This window comes from Scyliorhinus canicula, chromosome 10, assembly GCF_902713615.1.
Source record: "Scyliorhinus canicula chromosome 10, sScyCan1.1, whole genome shotgun sequence".
NCBI lineage: Eukaryota > Metazoa > Chordata > Chondrichthyes > Carcharhiniformes > Scyliorhinidae > Scyliorhinus > Scyliorhinus canicula.
The window spans coordinates 108985623-109008773 of NC_052155.1; the positions used below are offsets into that span (position 1 = coordinate 108985623).

The following is a 23151-nucleotide window of genomic DNA, read 5'->3' on the forward strand; positions in this document are numbered from 1 at the left end:
ACGGCCATGTCTGAGGGTCTCGGTAGACTGTCCGACTTGCTGGGGGACGTGACCCAGTACCAGCAGACCTTGATGAGACCCTGCAGGACATATTCTAGTCTCAGATGTGAATGGCCGAGGCACTGTTGGGTGACAACCTGGACCCATCCTCTGGACTGGCAACAGTGGCCATCAGGTCCCCCGGGTTCTACCCCACCACGTCTTGCAGTCAGAACCCGGAACAGTGCAGCACTGCTGTGCATGTGCCTGCAGCAGGTGCGCTGGGCACTCTGGCTCCAGAGTCCTATGGGACATCCACTGGGGCATCGAAGGACACAAGATGTGGAAAGCAGCTGACTGCCTCCACCACTGATATACATCCTGGGGATACACCTAGACGAAAGGAAGGGTTGGTAGGGGGGGGGGGGGGGGGGGGGGGTGTTGGTGGGCCGGCGGTGTATACATGTCTGTCACAAATTTCCAAACTCTCACCACAAGCAATATAGCGCCTCTGGCTCTTTGCTTTGCTGACCACCAACCCCATGCCCCAATCCCTCCAGGCATGGGGTCCCAGCACCCCACCCCCCACCCGTCACACCCTGCTCACACACACCCGGCCACGCAGCGGGGTGCCGGGGGGGGGGGGGGGGGGGGGGGGACGGGGTTGTGTGTTCCTGCTAACCGGATCACACACCCTGCACCCAAGACACCCAAACAGAATGTTGCCACACCCCAACTGAGGAAATGTGCCCGGGGCTGGGGCCCATCCTTTGGGTGTTCGGATGTTGGCTGCAGCATTGTGGGCTGCCTCCCACAGTGTACAAGCATTGAGTCTAGGCATCATGGTGTGATTGGGATTCTAGGCAATAAGCCATACATATTACATGGCCTACCCACCCACGGGACCGACTTGGGATGTGTGAAGTGCTCACTCAACTATGATTTCCAATTCCCTATCAGCAATGGCCTTCAGCCTCACAGCCAGAGGCCTCCGCATTCAGTGGGATTATGGGTAGTCGGTGAAGGAGACGAGCAGTGACTTGGGTTGCCCCCAAAACAGGTACACATGATCCAGGGGTTGGCATGGAGGACCCGTGCATAGTTGCCCCTCCTTCCCCCAAGGCCCAATACCCCCAAACCCCCATGGTGGACCACTCCAACTGGGGCTGCACCACCCCCCCCCCCATCCCGCCCCCTCTTGTGCACCCGCCAACTTCCTCCGAGCAGAGGGGCAGCAAGCCCAGTGCCCTCCGGGCTCGCCGCCTGTGAGTGAAGATGGCTACTCATCTCCTATTGTTCCCACAGCAGCCCTTCCAGCAGGTTCAATTTTTTTAAAAGTACTAACCCAGCGTGACCACTTGCTGTGGAGGCTACTGGATCACGGGAGGCTGTTGGATATGGGGTGGCTCCCATTAATTGTACGGAAATAGGGCTTAAGTGGTTGTCGTGGAAATTACAATAAAGACAAATTCCTCGAGGTTCGATTTAAGGAAATTTATTTACACAAATATATTTGCGGAGAGAGAGTGTTCCAGCTGCGAAGCCAATGCACTGAACTCTGAGATTCGATTGAAGGAAGCATATCTTTATAGTCTGAAATAACAGCTTGAAGTAAACAGGCATGTTTATATTAAATAGACCTTGTAAAGTACGTACAATGAAATACGTAGTACGCATGTTCTTGCCCTTGGCTGAAAACAACTCAAGTACACATTTTGTTATCTTTCGGAGGATAATGTATTTTCATAATAAGGCTGAGACCAGAATATTAAGCAGTATTTCATTTAAGTTACCTGACCTACTTATTTTCATTCAAAAGCAGTGTTGAACTATAGTCAAGCATTTCCCAGCATGCTTCTAAGTTGGCAACTCATTAATTTCCCTTCCAAAGTGGTGCTTATTGCCATGTTACAACGGGATCCCAATTTCCCCTACGGGCACAGGGCAGTTATATGCCAATGGTTTGGCACCGGGCACGGTTCTCGTTTTTGGCCTCTCCCGCTATTCACTGGCCTAGTTTGGCTCTCGCTAGTGCGCAGCAAGGCCACTGAATCGCACCCAATCTTTTCCAGCATCATTATCTACCACTGAGAACTTTAAACAATAAACCTAAGATAAAAATTCCATCCTTTACTTATGCATATATATCAGATAAAATTTTTTGAGCTGTTGGATAGCTGTTCTTGAGATTCTAAGTTTCCAACCGAAATGTCAGCTCACATTAATTAATTTGATTGAAGAATGGATATTGGATGGGCGGCTAACATACCGATGGTTAGGAAGTGGGTAGTGGGGGAGGGGTCAGTGTGGGAGCGAGTGGAGGCGGCATCTTGCAAGGGCACAAGTCTGAAGGTTTTGTTAATGGCACTTCTGCTGGTCTCGCCGGCTCGGTACTCCACAAGCCCAGTGGTAGTGGCAGCCCTGAGAGTGTGGGGGCAATGGAGACAGCATTTGCGATTGGAGGGGGCGTCGGTGTGGTCATCGATCTGTGACATTCACCGGTTCGCTCCGGGGGGAGGGGGCGGGGGACGCGTACTTACAAGTGTGGGATTTTCTCCGGAGGCAGGTTCCAGGCTTTCCTCGCCTCCCACTAAGGGGACTACAGGATAAGGTGATGTCAAAAACAAGGGTCGGGGAGGGGAGGGTCTTGGAAATATATAAGGAACTGATGGAGTAGGAAGGGGTTCCAATAGGGGAGGTGAAGAGGAAGTGGGAGGAAGAGTTGGAAGTCGGGTTATGGGAAGAGGCCCTGAGGAGATTCAATGCATCCTTGTCATGTGCCAGACTTAGTCTGATCCAATTCAAGGTGGTCCACAGGGCTCATATGACTGTGGCCCGGATGAGTAGGTATTTTGAGGAGGTGGAGGACAGGTGTGGGCGGTCTATGCTGGGGGGGGGGGGGGGGGGGGGGGAGCGTTGGGTCGGTTATTGTGGGGTGTTTGCGTGTGTTGGACCTCTTTGTTTAAAATATAAAATGCCTCAATAGAATATTTTCTAAGAAAAAGAAGAATGGATATTGGCTACGACACCAGGAAAATTTAATAGTCTTGTATTTGGGGCAAGGAATCTTTAATTTTTTTTAAATATATTTTTATTGAGGCATTTATATATTTACACATCAAACATAATCACAAAACAAGCCAACAAGGTTGCAAATAACCAACTCAACTAAATACCTAACCCCCCCCCCCATCCATTGCTGACATCTTAACTGTTCTCAAAGAAGTCGATGAACGGCTGCCATCTCTGGGCAAACCTTCCACGGACCTTCTCAAGGCAAACTTTATCTTTTCCAGCGAAGAAACTCTGGCAGGTCACTCACCCACATCCCCGGTTTCAAGGAATCTTTAATGCCCATCTGAGCCATCAGACAGGTTGGTGATATCTGTGTTCAACATTTATCGGAAGTTCTGCACTTCCAGTAACACAGTGCTCATTTAGTACTGGAATTACATCTTGGATTATGAACACAAACCAAAGTATGATCTCAAACTGACAATCTTCTGACCCAGAGATGCGTGTGAGTGCTGCGAACTGTACTATCAATGGTTAACTAATTAATGACAATTTGTATATTTTAGTTGCTGATATTAAAAGAAGATGACCTTGACTTTTCTTCCTGTCCTAGGTGCATTGATGAGATAGAGTTCCACTGATCATTACCACCTCTCATTGCCAAAACAAATACCCAGTTTTCATTCTCAGCTCGAGCAGCAAATATGAGTTGGGGATTCAACTCTGGATGGTTAGCCCAGCCTGTGGTTCAGAATAATGGTAACAGTACAGTTCGATTCCTGTTCTGGTTGAGGTAGAGTCGGAACCTGCCTCCATACCTGCCCCTCAGAGTGGAAGGCAATGGCTAAGCAGCACTGACAAAAACAGTCAAGAATGAGGGGCGGCACAGTGGCTAGCACTGCTGCCTCACAGCGCCGAGGACCTGGGTTCGATCCCGACTCTGGGTCACTGTGTGGAGTTTGAACATTCTCCCTGTGTCTGTGTGGGTGTCAACCCACAATCCAAAAAGGATGTGCAGGCTAGTTGATTGACCATGCTAAATTGCCCCTTAATTGGAAATAAAAATTGGGCACTAAATTTTTTTAAAAACAGTCAAGAATAGAGTTTAGGATGAAGCACCAGTGGATAATAAGCCAAGGACTTCCTTTGGGCTGAGTACACCTGAATTAATTCAACTCTGGTAGAAATCAATGTCCTCCGTTGCAAACAGTTGGAGTGACTCAAGATCATGGATGGAATTTAATGGCCTCCGTGGAGGCAAGATCGGTTGTGTGTGGGAGGGGGAGCAAGGTGGATGTGGGACTTAATTAGGTATTAGGGTGGAGGGTGGACATCCTACTTTCCCCTCTCCCCTACCTCCATTAAGTGGGCATTAATCATTAATACTCTTGATATTCAATAATTTTCAAGTAGTGGCGGGCGAGGTGTGTCCTGACCAGCGGAGGTGATTTTGAGCGATGAGTGCTAGTTGGTTTGGGAGTAGATGCCACTGTTGGACTGCCTTTCTGGCCACAGGATTTGGAATATCTCATGAGGGTACTGCTTTTGTGCATTGAGATGTCTGCGCACGTTGTCCAAGTCTCCAAATCATAGGGTAGGGGAGACACTGTTGTAAATCCACAAAATACACAAAGAACATCACTGCACATGACCTTTACCAACCTCATAAAGGCTTTTAACTCGGTCAACCATGAAAATATATAGAATATCCTCCTCAAATTTGGTTGCCCTCAGAAATTTGTCAGTGCCCTCTGCCTACTCCAGATTGACATGCAACCCTTGATTCCTCATCAACGGAACCATCACAGATCCCATCTCTGGAAATACTAGATTCAAATAAGGCTGTATCATTGCAACAGCCCTCTTCTCCACCTTCCTCACTACAATAATGCAACTCCAGGAAATTACCCTCGAGCTTCGAGATAATTGATAATGCAGACAGGAAAGTGTTCAAACTACACTCTATTCAATCCAAAACCAAAATCACTCCAACGTCAGTCATTGTGCAGATGATATTTGTGTGCGCACTCCAGAAACTAAACGCCAGATCACTGGTAACTCATTCGCCAAGGAATATCAGAAAATGGGCCTTTCATTAAACACTGGATAATTAAGGTCCTCTTCCAACCAATGCCCATTGCACAACACCTCCCCGCATCGGTAAAGGTCAATGCGGGATCCTAGAAAAGGAGGACCATTACAATATCTTGGGAGCTTCCTCTCAATGAAGACAGGGACCATGAAATTCACCAAAGCGTCCAATGTGCCCGCTCAGCATTTGGCTTGTATTTGAGGACCAGGACCTCAAACCCAAGACTAAGGTCATGGTTTACTGTGCAGCAAAAATCCACGCATTTCTTCCAGATAAAGAACAAATAAAACCAGTGTTTACAAGTGTTGTGGCTTTATTTACATACCTCTTTTAAAGAGTGATAGACTTCATAGCCGTAGAGAGGATTTGACCGGCGCAAGCGGGGTCTGGAGCCACTTTGTATTGCTATCAGTCCCTGAAGATCAGAAACAAATGTCCTAAAAAACAATGTAGATAGTGAGCACTTGCATTTAAACAAACTGCAAGAAACAACTTGCAGGATGTGATCCAGACAGTTTCGCCAAGATTGTGCATGTTGGTGCCCTGGGAGTTTGCGGAGTCAGTGGGAGGGAGCTTAATTTGCATAGGCTAAGTAGGTTGAAGTATATGTGTGAATTTATCTGGCACCTGACCACCAATTTGGCTGGGCTGTCAGGCTCCCTACCCTCAGGTGTCAGCCTTTGGTCCCTTGTGTATGTGGGCTGATCAAGTATTAAAAGCAAATTATACCAGTTCCCTGCTACCAATCCTCCACCACCCATCCCAGCCAACTGGATGAAATGTTGACAGGTTCCCTGGATATGAGGGGCACAATTTAACAGAAACATTTCTCAGTGTAATTTTGGGCACAATGGGCGTGTGGTTCTTGATAGTCACGTTGGCGAGATCGTAGCCCATATTTGACAGCACTTAGTTCTGGAAATTAGCCCCCACAAGCTTCACGCTGTTATTAGCTGTCTCACCATCTCATTTGCCAGATTTGTGCCTCAGTGTCTCGCCACTCTCAAGGAAGAGCTACTTTTAAATGCTCCCTCACCTCTCACCCCCAGTCAACACACAAGCATGGCAGCGCACAGACCTGCTCCTCGCTTTTGGGATGCCGACCTGGCCAGGCATCTCGACACTGTCGATTTAAGATGGGATATCCTGTTCCCCTGAGAGGGTGGAAGGACAGGCAGCAGGGTCCTGCCTGAGAGGCAGTAGCAGCGGCTGTCAGTGCAGGCAGCCTGACAAGGAGGCCCGCTGTCCAATGTTGGAACAAGACCAACGACTTCCACCAAGCTGCAATGGTAAGTTACCACCTCTTCCTTGGCATTGGTTCTGCCTGCCGCCCCACAAATCACTGGCTGACACTTCGCACCATCCTCACATCCGATCTTCATACTTGCTCGTCAGAACCCACCGGCATCCACTTGCACAACCCAGGATATCCTTCTGATGTGGCCAGGTCATCTGGAGCCATCCCCTCCCACCACCCAAGAGACCACCTTGGAGGAGAGCTCCGAGGAGACCATCATCAAAGCACCATAGCGATCATCCTCATCTTCCATCAGAGCAAAGACCCATACCTCAGGGGGCACATTTAGTGGACAGGCTTCTGGGACACAATCTGGTGAGCACCAGACAGTTGCTGATGCACATCATGTTAAGGTAGGAACATCCAAGGAAGACAACAGTCGGAGGTCTGTCGGATCCCAGGACTCAGCTGGGTCCTAGTCAGATGCGTGGCCTCTGGACAAGGCTATCCCAGAGCTGATGCAGATGATAGGACACAGCCGTGACATTCAGGAGGGGATATCAGCACCATTCCAGCAAGTGCATAGCAGATTAGCAGGTCTCAAAGGCTACGGGCGCTGGAGTTGACACCAACAATTCCTTCACGTTTTGAGTGGTGGTGTCCAAGGCATGGCTCAGTCTGTGATGCCCATGGCTGAGGGCCTTGACATCATGTCCCAGTCACTGAGGGACATATCCCAGACGCAGGTGGACATTGCTGAGGTACTGCAGATCATGGCACTGTCTGTGAGGATCATCGCTGAGGGTGTCAAAACCGTAATGTAGACAATGGGGAGCCGCCAGGACTGGCAGTGACAGATGACTCAGAGGCCTCTGGAGCTCACTCCAGCTGCCCCTTCATCCCATGGAGATCCCCAAGGCCATATGGACACCGTCAGGGAGGAGGAAGCACTGGAGGCCAACCTCTGCGGCAGTCTCCAGTTCCCCCTAATCCCCCTCTCCCGACACCGACGCCTCTCAAGGGCAGCGGGCAGAACAGGGTGCCAAGGGATGCCTGTAACACCGATAAGGTGGCTGTCGGGTGATTGGGTGGGACGGAGGAATTGTGGGGGAGAGAGGAGGATTGGGGGAAGGCGGGGAACAGAGGGGTGGGGAGGGTTGGGTGAGAATGAAGAGAATAAGACCAGAAGATATAGGATCAGAATGAAGCAATTCTATCAGATCTGCTCTGCCAATCGATTATGGTCGATATGTTCTTCATCCAAGGAACAAGAGGCAGCATGGTGGCGCAGTGGTAGCACTGCAGTCTCACGGCGCCGGGATCCCAGGTTCAATCCTGGCTCTGGGTCACTGTCGATGTGGAGTTTGCACATTCTCCCCGTGTTTGCATGGGTTTTACATAGAATTTACAGTGCAGGAGGCCATTTGGCCCATCGAGCCTGCACCGGCTCCTGGAAAGAGCACCCTACCCAAGGTCAACACCTCCACCCTATCCCCACAACTCAGTAACCCCACCCAACACTAAGGGCAATTTTTCATGGCCAATCCACCTAACCCACACATCTTTGGACTGTGGGAGGAAACCGGAGCACCCGGAGGAAACCCACGCACACACGGGGAGGATGTGCAGACTCCGCACAGACAGTGACCCAAGCCGGAATCGAACGTGGGACCCTGGAGCTGTGAAGCGATTGTGCTATCCACAATGCTACTGTGCTCCCACAATCCAAAGATGTGCAAGGTAGGTGGATTGAACACGCTAAATTGCCCCTTAATTGGAAAAAACGAATTGGGTCCTCTAAATTTAAAAAAAAAGGATTATATTGCCTCGAATTTAGAATGTTCAGGTGAGATGACGTTAAAGCTTTCATGATATTAAATGGAACTGACAGGGTAGACATAAAAAAAATATTACAACGAGGGCCGAAGGGCCTGTACTGTGCTGTAATGTTCTATGTTCATCCCCATTCTCCCTCATCCCCATTCGCCTGCTTCTCCCCATATCCCCTGATTAATCAAGGTATTCCCTTTTTAATCATGAGCATCAGTTTTGTGCTTGAGCTGGTTACCTACAGGGTTACAGGCCAAGAGCTGGAAGGTGAAATTGGACAGAATAGTTATTTCTTAGAACTCATCTCTGTTCTAAATTTGCTACATCTTATCCTGAGACTATGACCTCTCGTTCTAGAATTCCCAGAAGAGGAAGCATCCACTCCATATCTTCTTTATCCATATCATTTTATCATCTATATACCCCAATTTGATGGGGAGGGGGGATTGGGGAGAGGGAGGGGGTGAGCTGATGGATAAAGCCCCGTCCTATGAGAATCGGATGAGAATGCGGGCCTCCCTGGTCCTCCACAAATCACAATTTTGGCCTTTCCCGCTATTTAACCGGCGAACCCAGATCCATGCCGGGCGCAATCCAGTGGTTAAATCATGCCCCTGATCTCAAAATAAGTGGCTGCAGGGATGGTGGATACATTAGTTGTAATTCCCAAAAGTCCCTCAATTCTGGAAGGGGCAGAGAAAATGAAAATGAAAATTGCTTATTGTCACGAGTAGGCTTCAAATGAAGTTACTGTGAAAAGCCCCTAGTCGCCACATTCCGGCGCCTGTTCGGGGAGGCTGTTACGGGAATCGAACCGTGCTGCTGGCTTGCCTTGGTCTGCTTTCAAAGCCAGTGATTAGCCCTGTGAGCTAAACAGCCCCTGTTCTACAGAGAGGACTGTAGAACAGCAATGTAACATCTCTATTCAAGAAAGGGGAGAACAGAGAGCAAATATTTATAGGCCAGTTCAATTTCATCCGTCGTGTCATTAGAAAAATGTTAGAATCCAGTATTAAAGGGATAGCAGCAGGGCAACAGAAAATCACCATACAATCAGACAGGTTCAAGGTGATTTTGTGAAAGGGATATGGGGCGGGATTCTCCGATCAGCCACGCCAATATTGCGTTCGACGATCGGCCGGAGAATCCATTTTTATACAGAAATTGGGGACGGTGCTGTTTTACTGATGCACCGCCCCCTCAAAAATTACGTACTCGAGGAGTATGCTGATGCCGTCGGGTCGGCCTCAGTCCCCGAGACCCTCCCCCGATGTTCCTCCCCCGATGGGCTGACTTCCCGACGGCGTAGGACACATGTCCTCTCACTTCACGTAAATCTGGCGTGACAGCTGCGGACTGTGTCCAGCGCCGCCACAGTTTGGGGGTGGGGGGGAGCCATTCTGCTGGCAGGGGGGTTTCGGCAGGGGCTGGGGTATTGGTGGTGGGGGGGGGGGGGGGGGATCCGGGGTGGTGAGGGGAGTTACATGGGGGCAGCTTTTGTCAGGCTGGGTCCTTGTGTCATGTGGTATGGCGTGGCCGATGCCATGCTCTACGGACCTGGCCATTCCGTGTCTGTTTCGGCAGGTAAAACCGGCTTTACTCGGCGTGGCTGCTAGCTCCCCACTGGGCGCAGCATCGGTGCGGGGACGGCATCGACTTTTTGGTTGTAATACGAGACGGATCCTGCGGATGTAGCCGCAGAATCGGAGAATCCAGTCCACGGTGTATGGCAAGGTATTCTTCGAGAATGTAACAAACAGGATGGATAAATGAGTATCAGGAGATGTAATGTATCGGGATTTCCAAAAAGCATTTCAAAAGGTGTCACAGGAAAGGTACACAATATAAGAGCTCAGTAAGATACTGAGATTGATGTATTAGCATGGACAGAGGATTGACTTGCTGACAGGAAACAGAGAATTGGGATAAAGAGATCATTTTCAGATTGGCAAATGGCAACCAGTGGATTGCAACATGGATCAGTGTTGGAGCGTCAAATATTTATGATCTATCCCATTGGTTTCTCAAATGTTTCCAGCGACAGAACTATTTTGACCTCCAAAGAGGACCGATGGAACCCCTAAGAAAATTCTTATATGAAGAAATAAACCGCAAAAAAAGGATTGCACAATAACTACAAACACACAAAAACAAATTTAAAAGATTTTTCTTTGTCTTATATGCATACATTTACGTAATTACAACGTTATCATATTCAAAAATGCTTTCACGTTTTCCCTACTTTTTGTTAGTTTTAATGGGAGTGGTGATTCTGATCTCTAGCTCACAAATGTATTAAAACTGGGTGTACTGCGGGAGAACGGTGTTCTCATTTCAGACACACAGTGCCCGTCTCTCTTTTAAAAAAATATTTGTTGGAGTTTTACCTAACAAAATTTGTAGAGAACACAAAAGTGCAAAAATGTACCTACAAGCTTACAGGCCACAAAACTACACACAATTACCACAAACATTATGACTAAACACCTAATATCTGGTGTCTAGATCCTTAAAATAGGAAATAAATGGTTGCCATCTCAGGTAGAACCTCTCCGTGACCCCCTGATGGTAAATTTAATTTTCTCTGAGTGTAGGAATGACATTAAGTTGCCCAACCAGGCAGAGGCACTGAGCAGAATGGGAGACCTCCAAATAAACAATATTCGCCTCCAGACTTTCAATGAGGCAATGACAACAACCTTTGTCTCTACCCCAAGAGTCAAATGCAGGTGAATCCAATCCCCAAATATCACTACTAGAGGACATGGGTTTAAATCCACCCAGATTATCTCCGACATATTGTGAAAAATGGAAGCCCAGAAGCTGGCGAGCTCCCCAAGCTGAAAACAAATCATCACCCCAGGCTGAAAACACATACTTCCCAGGTACTCCCCCTGGTCAAACAACAGTGCATTAGCCCAGGATTTTTACTCTGGTCAATTTCACCTCTAGCTCCTAAAAGCTTTCTGATTGTGCAAAACAAGATTCATTAAAAAAAATACATGACTACTGCAGTCAAACACGCCAAATGTTTATAATCTAGCCTATCTAAAATTCTGCATTTGTCACACACTTTAAGAAATAATCTCCAAACCCTCAGGATGGCCTTGGAGGGGAAGATTGAAATGGACCAGTTTACTTTAATACAGTCATCTGTGGAGGAGGACACACTCCCAACATTTTTTCATCTGTCAGCAAAGTAGTATCTAATCTCCAGGGTGGGTGTTGGGTGAGGTAGGACTTCAGCAACAGATCAACAAAATGTGGGGCTTGGTCAGAAATAATCATTGCAGTGTACCGAAGGGAGGAGATCCCCATTTAAAATGAAAACTCAATGCGAGGTTGTACATAGTGGACATGTAAAAAAACAAAAAATCCCTGACATTCGGGTGCAAAAAGCCCCAGGGATTTACACCTCCCCCTCCCCCCCCCCCCCCGGCCCCCGCCCCATCTGTGCCATAAAGGTCTACAAAGCCCTGCCCACCCCAGATGGGACAAGAGATTTAGGTTTGGAACAATCCAATTTAGGGTCCAAAACACAGTTCAAGTCGCCTCCTAAAATAAGCTGGTGTGAGTCGAGGTTGGGGAGGGATATTAACAGTTGATAAAATTTGTATCATCCCAAATAGGGGTATCAACTTTTAAAATTTGTGTCATCCCAAGTCGGGGATAAACTTTTGAAAAACATTTTTTTTTATTGAAAACCTTTTCATTAAAACAAAATAACATAATAATATAAAACAGATGCTTCAAGTTACAATGTAAAAAGAGCACAACCAACAATCAAGAACACATCCAATCTTAACCCCAACTTTAAACTAAAACCCCTCTAACAAATGACGGTGACACACTCTTTAAAAAAGGACATGAGTGGCTGCCATCTTAGGTAGAACCCTTATACTGCCTCCCTAATGATGTACTTGACCATCTCCAGATGTAGGAACTCTATGGGGTCACCCAATCAGGCCAATGTACTGGGTGGACTAGGAGACCTCCACCCAAGCAGAACCCACCTCCGAGCTATTAACAAGACAAAGCCGAGGACCCTGTTGCTAATTGTGTTATCTCTTTAATTGGATCTGTTTATGGCGGTTAATATGGTCGCATTCCTTAATTCTAATTACGTTTGCTCAAGAGTCGTCAGGTATCTTTCATACCGCCACAAGGTTCAAAACCGAATACTGATCAAAGACTCGATATACCAGTTAGTAAGTTCGAAATCAATGTTCATTTATTTACACACACAGTCAAATATACTCATGCACAAAACTCTACCAACTAAACTATCACTACTACTAAAGCCAATACTTAGCTTCGGGCACCCACTCAGTCAGAGGAACAATGGCCGTTGTCCGGTTCTGAGGCTGCTGGGGTTGAGCTGGTACGGAATAGTAGCTAAGAGCGTCTGTCTCATAGCGTGCGTTGACTTTGGACTTACTTGTTCTGGTGCAGCTGCTAGGCAGGTCTCTCCTCGCTGAGAGCGAAGGCCAAGAGAGCGATTCTCTCTTGGGTGCTTCTTCTCATCCCCAAAGGGGGCTTTGCGCGCTTTTGGGTGAGCCTTGAACTTGGTCCCAATTAATTGGCCCGCACCTTGATCGTTCCTAGCGATTTCCTCCAATAAAGGGTGGGTGCCCTGATTGCTGGGCGTGTCCTAGGTGGCCGTTGGCCTGCTTTGTTCTAGTCTCCTCTGGCGCCGGGGTGTCTGCCTTAGTATCAGTTACTTAAATGTTGCCTTTTGTCCCCGGAGATGGCTCATTAGTCTGGTAATGGCTTTGCAGTATCGGTCTTGTCTGGGAGCTACAGCTCCAATCAACAGACAAACCTTGCACCTGCTTGCTTTCTCAGACGCGCTCCACGCAATTAGATCACTCCTCTGTACAGCGACCAATCAAACCCCTCACGAGCGGCTCTTCATTTTTTCTAGGGGCACTACCACGGGGGTCTCACTTCCGGCGTGGCTGAGGACACCAGGCCCGGTTCTCCTGAGGAAGCACATCAGGGCGCACAAAACCGACCCCCTTGTTGAAAAGGTGTGCCTCCTCCATTCCAACCCCCAGTACGCATTTGTGGAGTTCCCGCTGGATCCAGTTCCCCCCTACCCCCACTGAGGAACCCCTTACCCCGTTCTGCCGCCTCCTCGCGCCCCCGATCCCGCAAGCTCGCCCCACCTGTTCCACGCGCCAGCACCAGCCCGCCCCCAGTCTCCGGTCGAGCCAGAGGTGTATGAAGTTTGGACGAGACTCGCCCCGGCGTCTGCCATCGTACCCCAGCTCTCAACACCCACCCAGCCACCGCAAGAGGCTGCAACCCCGGTGTTCCACAGATCGCAATGAACAATTCGTCCACCGGACAGACTAAATCTGTGAGCCACCACCCCTGCCGGACTTGATTTTTTTCACAGGGGGTGAATGTGGTGAATGAGATTCACACGGTATTATAAGTTACCAATGTCACTCTGTTCCCATTGCATATATGTACCGATATTGTAAGTGAAGTTGCACTACCTGACCACCGGGGGAGTAGCTCTGGGAGTACTCGAGAGTTTGTACTGGTCTCCCCCCCTTGGCTCCGCCCAGAACTCCTCCCCCTGGAGCTGCTGTATAAAGATTCGTGCCACAGAGTCAGCCAGTTCAACGGCTAACAGGCTGGCTCTGTTGGAAGTATATTAAAACCGCTATTCTAATCCTACAAGCACGTGTCCGTGGAATTGATGGTTCCATCACTCCCTCCACCAGCCTCGGCCAAAGATAAAATCCTCCCCAACAAGGAGGACGGTGGTGCCAAGGGAAAAGAAGGATAAGTCTTCTGCAAAAAATCATGAATCTGGAAATATCTAAATAAATAGGTCCCAGGGAGTTGAAATTTTTCCAACAGCTCCTCAAAGTTAGCAGACCTTCCCTCCACAAACAGGTCCCCAAACCCTCTCCAAACCCGTCTCCTTCCAAGGCTTAAATTGGAGTCTGAGCCCGCCCGCACAAAGAGATGATTACTGCAGATAGGGGCCAACAACAACATGGAGCTTAATTTAAAATGTCGTGTGAACAGCATCCAACCTCTCAGGGTGGACACCACGACTGGATTCAAAGAAAATCTTGCAGGAGAGAACCGAAGTGAGGCAGGTACTAAAGCATGCAAACTCAAGCCCTGACAAAGAACTGGCCTCCAGTATCACCCCATATGGAACATGGATCATAAAACCACCCCAGTACTTTCGCAATATTGGCAGCCCAATAATCAAATAACAAATTGGATAAATCAAAACTACCTGACTGTCTATCTCTCTGGAGGAATGCCCTACGGTCCTTGTGGTCTTGCCTGCCCAAGTAAAAGAGGGCACTAATATGTAAACCCTGACAAAGAAGAATTTGGGGAGAAAAGTAGAGAGGCATTGAAAAACAGATAAAAACCTCGGGAGAACATTCGTTTCAATGGTCTGAACCCTGCCCGCAAGGACAGGGAGAGGTTATCCCACTTCTGCAAATCAGATTTGACCCCATTCACCAGACCAACATAATATAATTTACGGAGCGAGGTCCGATAGTGGGTCACCCGGATTCCCAGATAATGAAAGCTAGATCTGACCAGGCGAAAAGGCAACATCACCAGATAGGCTCCTCTCCCAGGGGGGTTAACTGTAAAGTGTTCGCTCTTGTCCAAATTCAACTTATACCCAGAGAAGCAGACAAAACTCTTCAGTAGCTTTATTATTTCATCCATAGTGGAGACTAGGCCCATAATATAAAGAAGCAGATCATCTGCGTTCAAGGACAGCCTATGCTCCTTCTCCCCCCCACCCACTTCCACTTACTGGAAAGTCTTAACGCTATGGCTAGTGTTACAATTGTCAAATCAAATAGAAGCAGAGACAATGGACATAGCTACCGTGTACCCCTATTCAGCGGAAAATAACCCGAGATCAAGGCATTTATGCGAATACTAGCAGTGTGGGCCCTGTACAGTAAACAAATCCAGGGTACTAACTTTTGCCCAAAACCAAATCTCATGAGAATCTCAGAGACTTCCCCACTCCACTCTATCAAATGCTTTTTCGGTGTCCATGGAAACAATCACCTCCGGATGGAAAGAGAGTCATTGAACATACCAAATATTAAAGGGATCAACTGCCATACAAACCTCTCAGAAAACTCAGTGTGGAATCCATAAGGGCCATGAGCATTACCCATCTGCATTAACCCAATAAATTTCCTAATTTCCACAAGGCCCAATGGGGATTCCAACTCCTCCCGCCTCTCCCCCTCCCCCAGTGTGAAGGATAACCCATCCAAAAACTCCGACATGGCTGAACTCTTCGCCGGGACTCTGACCTATTGAGATCTCAATAGAATATTTCAAAAGCCGCATTGAATGTATGAATATCTGCATAATCACCCAGAAATCAGCCTTCCGCTTCAGCTAATGAGCTAAAAGGCGACTGGCCTTCTCCCAGAATTCATAAAAAGCCCCCCCTCCTCCCCGAATGTCACAGCTGGCTTACCTGTTGACAGTAATTCAATTGCGCCTGCAGCGTTTTTCTACTTGCAAGCAACTTTGGGGTAGGGGCAAGTGAATACTGGTGGTCTACCTCAAGGATGGAGTGCACCATCAATTGGTAAAAGAACCAAAGGGGTAATGAGAAGGATTTTTTTATTTTACACAGTGAGTTGTTACAATCCAGAATTCACTGCCTGAAAGAATGGAGAAAGCAGATTCAATCGTATCTTTCAAAAATAAATCGGATATACACTTGAAAGGGTGAATGGGCAGGCAGTGAGCAAGGAGCAGGGAAATGTGTTGAATTGGATAGTTGACAGGCACTATGGGCCTTCGATGATCCAATGTCATACCGTGTTGGATGTCAACTCAATAGCCAAAGACCAGAACTTTAATCTATGCTTGCCAACACTATTTGGACTGGGGATAAAACCCACTGCCTTCAGACTCAGAGGGAAATGCTACTACTGAGTCACGGCTCATCCTTTAATTCACCATAGTTCAGATTTTAATTAAACTGCCCCATTGGAATGAGGCAGATTTGGGTCAATGGAAAGTGATATTGGATGGTCTGACCCTAAACTTACCCTTTAATGCCAGGTAGATTAAATTAAAATCAGGATTAACAACCAAATTAATTTAAAAGCTTTTTTGATTTTTTTTCAAAATCTGATAATTGTCACTTTCACAAAGTCCGATAGTGGCTGATCATTAAATTTCAATAAATTATTCAATTTTTAGACAGAAACTAAACAATATTGAAGTTAGTACTGTATACATAAGTAAATCCCGATTGAAATGTAAGTTACAGTTTCAAACTTTTTATGATCACTATTAAATTGACATGTGCAATCAAATAGAATGCTCTTTCAGTGCTACAAAAATTATCTTGTATACTGTATGTGAAAGAGTTGATTGATTGTGCAATGATTGATTGCATTATACAGTATTAACATTTGCATGGAGCAGATAAAGATCAGCAAGCGAGAAAAATTCATCAAACAAGATTCATGGCAAGGCACAGATGGCAATCCACAAGAAATTTAACAAAGCCTAAATTCCCAGCCAGCTGACACGGAATTTGCAACTAAAATGTGTGCAGCACAGCACCTGGTTCAGATGAACAATGTGTGAAATCTGATGTATTTTCTAATGGAATAGAAATGGATAAATAGAATTAGAATGTTTGTTGATCAACTCTTTAGAAATTACATTGTCAAAGCTTAAGTGGGGAGATGGCTTCAACCCTTTCAATAGTGAAAATCTTAAGTTGACACCTTTCGTTCATAATATCAATGAACCAAATATTTAATACAAATAAACAAAGGAGTACAAGTATTCCCACCCTCAAATTCATCACTTGCAATGAAGTCTTATTCTTTAAATATTATTCACTTTTGCTTGATCTTCACACTTCTGTTCCTCTAATACAAATCAGGACCAATGCAATTTCTGAACGAATTCCAAAAGCCCAAGGAGAGGGGTTTTCCATTTTGCTTTTCTATGATCAGCCTTGATTTTTAATCTTATTTTCTTTTCTCTCTTGTGATTACATGGCTCCAATTGGATGTATAAGCATCATTACTGTGGGGGACAGGGTGGATAGACCGTTAGGTCATTTCCTGTCTATTACTTTCATAGGCTTGTATTCTAATTTTCACACCCGTCAGCTTTTTTTTTCAATAAACATTTTATTGAGGTATTTCTGGTATTGTAACAACAACAAAATAAACAATGTACATGAAACTATAAACATAGTGCAAAAGCCGTCTCCCTTCCTTCCAGGTCCCACCTTTATTAACCCCCTACTCTAAGCTAAACTAACCCCCCTCTTCTGCTGACGATTAATTTTCCGCGAAGAAGTCGACGAACGGTTGCCACCTCCGGGCGAACCCTAACAGTGACCCTCTCAAGGCAAACTTGATTTTCTCCAAACAGAGAAAGCTAGCCATGTCCAATAGCCAGGACTCCGACTTCGGGGGCTTTGAGTCCCTCCAAGCTAATAGTATCCGTCTCCGGCTACCAGGGAAGCAAAGGCCAGAACATCTGCGTCTTTCTCCTCCTGGATTCCCGGGTCTTCCGACACTCCGAAAATCGCCACCTCTGGACTCAGCGCCACCCTTGCTTTTAACACCGTGGGCATGACATCTGCAAACCCCTGCCAAATTCCCCGAAGCTTCGGACATGTCCAGAACATGTGGACATGGTTTGCTGGTCCTCCCGCACATTCTGCGTACCTGTCTTTCACCCCAAAGAATCCGCTCATCCAGGCCACTGTCATGTCAGCCCGATAAATGACCTTGAATTGTATCAGGCTAAGCCTGGCACATGTTGCGGACGTTTTGACTACTCAACGTGTCCGCCCATAGACCATCCTCTATCTCTCCTCCCAGCTCCTCCTCCCACTTGCACTTCAGCTCCTTGGTCTGCGTCTCCTCTGACCCCATAAGTTCCTTGTAAATGTCAGAGACGCTCCCTTCTCCGACCCACCCTCTGGAAACTACCCTGTCCTGAATCCCCATTAGCGGTAGGAGCGGGAAGGTTGACACCTGTTTACGTAGGAAGTCCCGCACCTGCAGATACCTGAATTTGTTTCCCCTCGCCAATCCAAACTTCTCCTCCAGCGCCCTCGTACTCGGAAAGCTCCCCTCTATAAACATATCCCCATCCTCTCAATCCCTGCTCTCTGCCATATCCGGAACCCCTCATCCATACTTCCCGGGGCAAACCGGTGGTTATTACAGACTGGGGACCAGACCGATGCTCCCGCTGCTCCCACGTCTCCTCCATTGCCCCCAGACTCTCAGGGCCGCCACCACCACAGGGCTGGTGGAGTTCCGTGCCGGCGGGAACGGCAGAGGCGCAGTTACCAGACTGGTGCCCTTGAATGAAGCCGCCTCCATACGCTCCCATGCCGACCCCTCCCCCACCACCCACTTCCTGATCATGGCTATTGTGGTGGTATGATTAGCATAGCTGACTGCCATTGGTGCAGAACACCGGCTTACCATTGGCCCTGGTCGGTCATGTGCCTCTCGACCGGTTGGTTGAGACCAGTCATGTGACGGCTGCCCGATTGGTCGAGAGGCTGAGTTAACCCCGCCTCCAGGGTGGGGTATAAATACCCAGTCCTCCCGGCGGTCGTCCATTTACTGTAATCGACCGCAGGGCTAACATCTAGCTGATTAAAGCCATACTTTTGTACAGCAACTGCGTTCAATTGATGGTACATCAGCTATATTCACTGCTCAGTAATAGCTACTAAAATTTGGCAGCGCCAGCCCGCCCTCTCCCCGACTCTGCTCAAGCATTACCTTCCATACTCGCGGGGTCTGACCTGTGCAGTCTACTGTAGAAATCCTAAATGTCTTATTTACCCCTGCTGAATCTCCAACCAGGCTCCCATCTCCATCATTTACTTTCCCTATCTCCTTGGCTGTCTCCCTCTTTCTAAGCTGCTGTGCAAGCTTTCTGCTGGCCTTCTCTCCATGCTCATAGATCACCCCCCTCGCTCTTCTCAGCTCTTCCACCGCCCTGACTGTGGTTCACAAGCCAAACTCCGCCTGTAGCCTCCGCTGTTCCCTTAAAAGCCCTGCCTCTGGGGTCTCCGCATACCTCCTATCGATCTGTAGTATCTCCTTTACCAGTCGGTCCGTCTCTGTCCTGTCTACCTTCTCCCTATGGGCCCGTATCGAGATCACCTCCCCTCTGACCACCGCCTTCAGTGCTTCCCAGACCACCAGAGGCAGAGCTGCTGAAATTTCCCCCGTGTCGTTGATCTGTAGGTAGTTCTGAATACATTTCCTCAGCCGCTCGCAGACCCCTTCGTCACCCACATCTAACCTCCATTGCGGGCGCTGGTTACTGTCTTTACTAACCTGCAGGTCAACCCAGAGTGGAGCATGGTCTGAGATTGTGATCGCTGAGTACCCCATGTCCACCACCCCTGCCAGTAAGGCCCTGCTCAAAATAAAGAAATCAACCCGGGAGTATACTTTATGCGAGTAGAAGGAGAACCCCTTCACCCTCGGCTGCCCAAATCTTCATGAATCCAACCCCCCCCCCCCCCCCCCCCCCCCCCCCCCCCCCCCCATCTGCTCCATGAACCCTTTTAGTTCCTTTGCCATTGCTGGCACCCTGCCCATTTTCGAGCTTGACCAGTCCAAGCCAGGGTCAAAAACTGTGCAGAAGTCCCCTCCCATGACCAACCTGTGCGAGTCCAGGTCCGGTATCTTCCCCAGCATCCTCTTTATAAACTGCACATCATCCCAATTTGGCGCATACACATTTACTAATACTACCTGCACCCCCTCAAGTTTCCACTGAACATAATGTACCGACATCCCACATCCGAGACTATTCTACCCGCCTCAAACACCACCAGCTTATTGATCAGGATCACGACCCCTCTAGTCTTCGAGTCTAACCCCGAGTGAAAGACCTGACTGACCCAGCCTTTCCTCAATCTAATCTGATTGGTTACTTTAAGGTGTGTCTCCTGCAACATTACCACCATCGTGGCACTGGATATTCTCCCACCCCTGTTGTTCCCTCGCCACCCTCCACCTCCCGCTTATACAAACATACTCCAACATCAAACAATCCCCACACAATTGCCCGACAGAAAAAGACCAAGATCTAAACAAGCACACCTCCATCCCCCAACAGTGCAAATGAAAATCTTAACTCACTCAGCTCTACCACTGGTCTCAAATCAATGCAAAAGGCATTACAAACAGCTTCCACAAAACGAAAAACAAGAAACATTTTTTTTTAACAGAACAGAAAAACAAAAAAAAAACAAGAACGTTGCAGCAAAGTTCAAAAGTTCTCAGTCCACCACCAGTCCTTTCTTTTTCGTGAAGTCCAGCTTGTCCTCAGGCGACTCGAAATAAAAGTGCTGTTCCTCATGCGTGACCCAGAGACGGGCCGGATACAACAGTCCGAACTTCACCTTTGTGGTGATCCACCACTGTATATATATGTGTGTGCCTGTATTAGGGGATGTACAGCAGTACCTGCTATTACAGGTTTGCCGGTAAGCCCCTGCCGGCTAGCTCCGCCCACAGGGAGCAGGATAAATATTCATGAGTTCTCCTGAGCTGCCATTCTACAGCTGCAGTCAAAGGAATAACATCTCACTGTAATAAAGCCTCTCTTGTACCGATTTGAGTCTTTGTGTGCAATTGTTAGCGCATCAATTTATTACCGTGAGATTTTCCGCATCATGGACATCAGAATTAAACCCGACCGCTTGCAGCTGGATCCGCAATCGCCGAAAGCCAGAAAAGACTTTAACCACTGGCTGGCTGTCTTCGAGGCCTACATCACCTCAGCGGACCCTACACCATCGGAAGCTCAGAAAATTCAACTACTCTACTCAAGGTTGAGCTCCAGCGTGTTCCCGCTGATACAGGACGCGCCGACCAACTTATGGAACTTCTCAAAGAAAATTACGTCCAGTCGATGAACACTGTTTGCGAGGCATGTACTCTCCACTCGCGTCCAGCAACCGGGTGAGTCGATTGAGGACTTCTGGCGGGCCCTTATCCCTCTAGTACAGGACTGCGAGTGCCAGGCCGTCACGGCTACGGAACATTCCAACCTCCTCATGCGAGATGCTTTTGTGACGGGTATTGCATCAGACCCCATCCGGCAACGACTGCTCGATCTAGCGGCGACTAAGACTTTAGCTCTCTCGATGACCGTCGCTTCCCGTAACGTGCAATCCTACCTCGCCCGCTGCGTGGCCCACCCATCCTACCCCTCGTGGACCCCGCAACCGACCCCCCCGACAGGGGCCGCTCCCGCGCAGTATGCCTGCGCTGCTCGCCACACCGCACACCCTGGGGGTCCCCGCTGCTACTTCTGCGGCCAGCAGAAGCACCACCACCAGCGCTGCCCGGCCGGCGCCGCCACCTGTAAATCCTGTGGCAAGAAAGGCCACTTTGCAGCATGTGTGTCAGGCCCGCGCAGTTACCGCTATCGCGCCCGACCTCTCCCCCTCTCCTCAGCCAATCGCGCAATGGGCCCCGCCATCCGCTGCTCCCGGGACCACGTGCGACCAGTGGGCGCCGCCATCTTCTCCCCCCAGGTCCACGTGCGATCAGTGGGCGCCGCCATCATTCACCGCCCCCGCAATGTGCGCAACATGGGCGCCACCATTTTCCTCCCCCGACTCCACGTGCGATCAGTGGGTGCCACCATCTTGCCCCGCCCCCGCAACGTGCGCTCCATGGTCGCCGCCATCGTGGCCCGCCACCACAACATGTGCTGCATGGGCGCCGCCATCTTCTTCCCCGCAGGTACTTCGGACGCCGCCATTTTGTCCTCCCCTCGGGACTGGACCACGGGACCCGGGTCGCTGCCACTACTCAACGGACTCTTCGGACGATCGCCCGCTACTCGCCTCCATGACGCTCGACCAATCCCGTCCTCGCAACCTGGCTACCGCTTCAACGACGGTGCTCATCAACGGCCACGCGACCTACTGCCTACTTGACTCCGGGAGCACCGATAGCTTCATCCATCCAGACACGGTAAGGCACTGCTCCCTCGCGGTCCATCCTGCCAACCAGCGGATCTCCCTGGCCTCCAGATCCCACTCTGTCCCGATCCGGGGCTTCTGTCTGGTCAAACTCACCGTACAAGGCGTTGAATTCAGCCGTTTCCGCCTGTACGTTCTCCCCAACCACTGTGCGACACTCTTACTGGGCCTGGACTTCCAATGTAACCTCCAGAGCCTCACCCTCAAATTCGGCGGACCCCTACCCCCACTCACCGTTTGCGGCCTCACGACCCTCAAGGTTGACCCTCCTTCCCTCTTTGCCAATCTGACTGCAGATTGCAAGCCCTTCGCCACCAGGAGCAGACGATACAGCACCAGGACAGGACCTTCATCAGGTCCAAAGTCCAGCGGCTGCTTCGGGAGGGTATTATCGAGGCCAGCAACAATCCCTGGAGAGCCCAAGTGGTGGTGGTTAAAACTGGGGAGAAACACAGGATGGTCGTGGACTACAGATCATCAACCGGTACACACAGCTCGACGTGTACCCCCTCCCTCGCATATCTGATATGGTCAATCAGATTGCACAGTACCGGGTCTTCTCAACAATTGACCTGAAATCCGCCTACCACCAGCTCCCCATCCATAAATCGGACCGTCCCTACACTGCCTTCGAGGCGGACGGTCGCCTCTATCAATTCCTTAGGGTTCCCTTCGGCATCACTAACGGGGTCTCGGTATTTCAACGAGAAATGGACCGAATGGTTGACCGGTACGGACTGCGGGCCACGTTTCCATAGTTAGATAATGTCACCATCTGCGGCCACGACCAGCAGGACCATGAACGCCAACCTTGCCAAATTTCTCCACACCGCATCTCTCCTCAACCTCACTCATAACAAGGAGAAGTGCGTATTCAGCACAGACCACTTAGCCATCCTCGGCTACGTAGTCCAAAACGGACTATTAGGGCCCGATCCCGACCGCTTGCGCCCCCTCATG

At 48.9% G+C, this 23151-nt stretch overlaps 1 pseudogene; it reads right to left on the bottom strand.

Moving 5' to 3' along the window:
* Window positions 1-23151, bottom strand: part of LOC119972135 — a 106956-nt pseudogene that overhangs the window by 65049 nt on the left and 18756 nt on the right.